Below are 6000 nucleotides of genomic sequence, written 5' to 3' on the forward strand. Positions count from 1 at the left end.
TAAACTTCTGGTTATCTGGAAATGCCCTAATTTCACCATCATATTTGAGAGACAGTTTTGCTGGATACATAATTCTTGGCTGGCAATTTTTTTCCTTCAAGGCTTTATATATGTCATCCCATTGCCTTCTTGCCTGCATGGTTTCTGCTGAGTAGTCTGAGTTTATTCTTATTGGCTCTCCTTTGTAGATGACTTTTCATTTTTTCCTAGCTGCTATTAAAATTGTCTCTTTATCTTTGATTTTGGCAAGTTTGATTATAATATGTCTTGGTGACTTTCTTTTGAGATCTACTTTATGTGGGGTTTGATGAGCATCTTGGATAGCTATCTTCTCATCTTTCATGATATCAGGGAAGTTTTCTGCCAAAAAATCTTCAACAATTTTCTCTTCTGTTATCCCCCTGTTCTGTACTCCAATCACTTGCAGGTTATTCCTCTTGATAGAATCCCACATAATTCTTAGGGTTTTTTCACTTTTTTTAAATCCTTTTATCTGATTTTTCCTCAAATAAGTTGGTGTCAAGTGCTTTATCTTCAATCTCACTAATTCTGACTTCCAGTGCCTCAATTCTGCTCCTATGACTTTCTATTGAGTTGTCTAATTCTGACATTTTATTGTTAATCTTCTGGATTTCTCATTGCTGTCTCTCTATGGATTCTTGCAGCCTGTTAAATTTGTCATTATGCTCTTCTCCAATCTTTTTAATTTCCTCTATTGCGTGTTCTACATTTTGATAAATTTCCTTCCTAATCTCTTTTAGAGTTCTGTACCTTAATCATTTATATTCTGCCCCTGGTAATTCGAAGAAATTTTCCTCCTCTGGAAAATTTCTTGATTCTTTATTCTTTATTTTGTTGAAGCCATCATGGACTGCCTCTTTATGTGATTTGATATTGACTGTTGTCTCCAAGACATCAATAAGTTATTATATTTATTTATTTCATGTTTGCTTACTGTGTCCTAGCTTCTTGTTTTGTTTTGATATGCCCAAATAGGCTGCTCATATGAGCTACTTTGATTATTGGCACCTTTGAAGCTCTAATGTCCTGTCACCAGGTGGTTAGATCTGTTACTAGGTATGTGTGCTCAGGAGTTCGCCCATTCCTCCTCTATGGATTCAGCTCAGGTGCCCAGGTAGATAGCCACTAAGTGTGTGGTACAGGCTCTTACCTACAGTCCTAGACAGGCATGGATGATTGATGTAGGCACAGGCATAAGGCTGCAGCAAGGGGACAAACTCTGAGTAATGCAGGGGGCTAATAGCTGCCCCTGAATGTCCAGGAGGAAGGTGTGTCCCTGTTCCTTAGAGTGTGTAGGTGAGTGAGTTTTGCAGCTGGACTATGAGCACCTAATGCTGTTGGCTGTAAGGACTGGGGGGCACCTCTTATTCTTGGGCCCTTACTGCAGGTGGCTAGGTGACGTGGGTGGAGCCACCAGTCCTCAGGCCCCTGATGTGGGTAGGTGAAGACCCTGCTTAATGGGTAGAGCAGAGTCAAATGTCATGAACCTGCCACTTCACAGCTGAAAGAGTTAAAGTTAGACTCCCAGTATATACCCTGTTGTACTGCGGTAATGAAGGCCTATGCTGTTGAGATGGGCCCACACAAGTCTATGCAGGGGGAAAGGCATTCAAAGTCCGTGGATCCCTTATCCCTGTGCCTAGGCAAAGGAGCTGTGCCTATGCTGAGTTCCTGGCTTAGGGGAGCCGGCAGTTTATCTTTTCCCATTTGGTAATTTGTTCACTCTCCAAGACTGGGAGAATGGCTCAGGGCATGTGATGGATCCTGCTTCCAGCCCAGGGGACTTGGCAGTTGCTGAAGCTGATCGGGGACCCAGTGCAGAGCAGGGAGTGGGGAGGTAAATGGGAGAGAGGTTTTTCCCTGAGGGGTGTGTTTTTGATCCAGGCAGTAGGCCGGATGCAAATACTTATCTTTCGGTGATCAAGGGCTGCTTCTCACTGGTTCTGCATGGCTGAGTAGACTCTCAGTGGCTGGGTCTCTCCCTGTGCAGAATATACCTCCCAAGCACCAATGCTTGCCTGCCTCACTGCTCACCCCAGAGCTGCTCATGCCTGAAAGGCTCAGGCTCTCGCCAGGTCAGGTCTGGCAACTCCTCGCTCCTTCCAAACCGTCTCTCCCTCCCCCTGCCACTCAATCCAGTTCCTCAACTTTGCCTTTGATATTCCGGGCTCCCAAATTGTCATATATAGTCGAATCACTTGTTTTCTTGGGTCTTTGTTGCAAGAGGGTTCACCAGAAGTGTCTGACTACTCCGCCATCTTGGCCCCACCTCCCACTCACAAAATTTTTGCTTCCTGTCCCCACAACCCTATTCTCTGTAGGTCTAGGGGCCTTAGTTCCAAAGGGAGGAATGCTCCCACCAGGAGACAACACTGATTCCACTGAATTGGAAATTAAAAATGTCACCAGGCCACTTTGGGGTCCTCATGCCTCTGGATCAACAGGCAAAGAAGGGAGTTACCATATTGGCTGGTGTGATTGATCCTGTTACCAAGAGGAAATAGGATTGATATTACAAAATGGAAGTAAAGAAGAGTATGTCTGGAATACAGGAGATCCCTTAGGACATCTCTTAGTACTACCATGCCCTGTGATTAAAGTCCATGGAAAACTATAGCAACCCAATTTCAGCATGACTACTAATGGCCCATAACCTTCAGTGAGGGGGGTTTCGGTCACCCTACCAAACCAAGAACCATAAGCAGCTGAGATGCTTGCTTGCAGAGGAAATATGGAATGGGTGGTGGAAGAAGGTAGTTCTACCTGCCAGCTTCAACCATGTGACTAGTTGCAGAAACAAGGACTGTAATTGTTATGAGTATTTCTTCCTTGCATGTGTGCACAAAATAATTTTGCTTTCTTCACTTATAAATTATAACAGGGCTAGTGCATTTTCAGTTGTACAAGTGCTAGTTGTATCATGTTAGGCACAAATATGACTTTATAATTGTCTTTATTTAGTGATTTGTATGGTTTAGGCAGCTTTGCATGGATGGGTACCAAGTTAACAAGAGGTGGACTGTGATGGTTAAGGTTGTGTGTCAGTTTGGCTGGGCCATGATTCTCAGTATGTAACAATGTAATCACCTCCATGATGAGATCTGCTATTAGCAGCCAGTCAGTTAAAAGGGAGTTTCATTAGGGGTGTGTCCTGCATCCAATATATGTGGACTTTCTGGAAAAGTTCGCTGGCTTTTCCTTGCTCTGGCTCTTCGCTTGACCTCTGGGTTCTTGGGACTTGAGCTAGTAGCTTACCTGCTGATCTTGGGATTCATCAGCCTCTGCAGCCTGTGAGCCAGAGGCCTGCTGTCTGACCAGCCGATCTTGGATTCTCCAGACCCTGTAGCTACGTGAGCCAGGAGAAGCCTCCAGTCTGATCCACATACTTAGAACTTTGCAGCATCTAGAACAATGTGGGCCATTTCATTGATATAAATCTCCCCTCCTCCCACCATATATACACACTTCAGTGGTTTTGCTTCTCTAGAAAATCCAGCTTAAGACAATAGGGATTTTTAAAAATGTGGGGGAGGGGGAAAGAAAGACATGAGAGGGAGAAGAGTAAAGAAGAGGAGAAAGAGACGTGACTAGACACAAAAATGAGAGAGGGGAGAGAGGGACAAACAGAAGAGAACAGAAAAGCCTGCAGAGGCACTCGGTGGGTTCTGAAGTAAGAGCAGACACCTCACAGGGTTGCTCACTGGAAAATGGACTTCAGAGAGATGTGCCCAATTCATCCTGGCCCTTTGAAATCTGTTTTCTGGTCTTGGATTCCGCTCTTTAAATAGGAGAGCAGAGCAGTGGGACATGGTTCACAGTAGCGTTCCTCGGTGAGCAAAACTCTGTAGCAACAAGGTGGTGGCAAGCTGGGCTTCCGGCTCACTCAGCCACTTACTTGCAGTCTGATGTGGGGAAAATCCAATACATGTTAGGATCTCTGTTTCCTCCTCAGTTACCTCCTATGGGGTAATAATATGTCTCCTACCTCCTTTATGTACTGGTTGAGATGATTAATTAATACCAAAATGAATCATATAGCAATAATGCATGTTCAGAGGGTCCCAACCAGTAAGTGTTCGTGGCCAGGGGTGAGTCATTGGAATGGGTCCCTTGGCCCTGGGAAAGGGGAGTGGACAGGACAAGGAGGGGGCTCCTGTTATTATGACCCCTGCTGTCAGTGGCCCTGAACCCCTGTCTTCACACATTTTAGAAATGCCTGTCCATCTGCAGCTGAGTAGGCCTTGTGGTGACATCCTAGCTGGCCTCAGGAAGACTGCTTCAGTGGTTCATGTCCAAGCTGTGAAGGGGAGCCTCCTTATTGCTTTGAAATACTTGGTGTGACTATGTTCTTTTGGATTAAAAATTCATTCACAGTAACAGAAAGAACTTCAACATTACCATCAATGGGGAAAAATCCATTAGAACCTTTAAACATAACTTTGACTTCCATAAATTTATGTATCATTATTAAAAACAATGGCCTTAACTGATAATACCATATGTGGTGAGGGTGTACAACAGCTGGAACTCTCTGGCCCCGTGGTGGGCGTGTCAGTTGGAACTACTTCAGCAGTATTCATTACAGCTGATCATGTGCGTACCCCAGGACCCGAAAACTTCACCCTCAGATGTATACTCTAGAGACTGTGTACATGCGTGCACCAAAAGACACAAAAGTGTGCATAGCCACATGACCACAATAGGCAAAAACTGGAAACCACTCAAATGTTCATCAGCAAGAGAATGGAGATAAATCGTGATATTTTCATACAATAAAATTGTATAAGGTATTGAGAATGAATGAACTGTTACTATACACAACCAAGTGTGGATGAATCTCACAAACATAATAGTTAAGAGAAAGAAACCAGGCACAAAAGAGTGTGTCTGCAGAAATTCCACTTAAAGAAGTCAGGGTGGTGGTTACCTTAGCAGGGGAAGGAGGGGAGTGTTTGGTGGTAAGAAAGGGGCTTCTGTGGGATTCTGTTTCTTCATGTAGGTCCTGATACTGGCTGTTTGTGAAAATTGAGTGGCACGCTTATGTTTCATGCTGATTTCTATATGTCTGATATATAAAATCTTACTTAAAAATATGAACAAAAAAAAGGCTTTACATTTTATCATCACTTCTGTTACAAGAAAGTTTCTTCTCCATGATGATGATCAAGAACTGAAGTGGTTAGTGGGTGGAGCCAACATGGCACTATAGACAGAAGCCATGCTATCCCTCCACAGCAAAGATCCATAAAACTAAAACAGAGACAAACGTCAATCCTGGAACCCTAAGTGTCAAATGAAGGGATAAAGAACTCAACCAAGCACCAAATGGAATAAGACACTGACAGAGAATGCAGACCAAGGACAGATACGGAGTGGGAGGTCCCCTATCAGCTAACTGAGGCACAGAATCACCATCTTGGACTCCTCAGCGACTGAGAATGGCAGACAGGGAGTACAGGAAGGCAGCTTCACAGAGCTCTCAGCAGGAGACAGAGCACTCGGTTACCAGTGATACACGCTTTCCCACCCCCTGCGCGGCCCTCTGTTCGACCTCATGGCTTTCCGGCAGGCCCAGGGAGACACCAGCTTCTTGCTGCTTTTGTTTGCCCTGCTCACATGGGCCAGCTCCTGCGCTGCCACTTCTTTTCTTGCTGTTGTTGCTTTTTTTGGCTTCTTTTGGTTTCTTCTCTCTCTCTCACCTCCTTCCTTTCCTTTCTCTTGAACACCTGGCTCTGTGCGCCATCTCTGCTCCTTCTTGACAGGTTGTGAAGTGCTGCCCGGCTGGGGGACCACTTCCCTGGTCCACGCCCCCATGACGGTGGGATCCCTGGGGACATTTTTTTCCTTTTTTCCTCATTTCTTGGTTTCTCGTCTCTACCTTCCTTTCCTTCTTTTCTCCTGAACACCTGGCGTCATGTGCCATGTCTGCTCCTTCTTGACAGGCTGTGCAGCGCCACTCACCTGGGGACTCACTTCCGG

The sequence above is a fragment of the Trichechus manatus genome, unplaced genomic scaffold (genome assembly GCF_000243295.1).
Source record: "Trichechus manatus latirostris isolate Lorelei unplaced genomic scaffold, TriManLat1.0 scaffold00042, whole genome shotgun sequence".
NCBI lineage: Eukaryota > Metazoa > Chordata > Mammalia > Sirenia > Trichechidae > Trichechus > Trichechus manatus.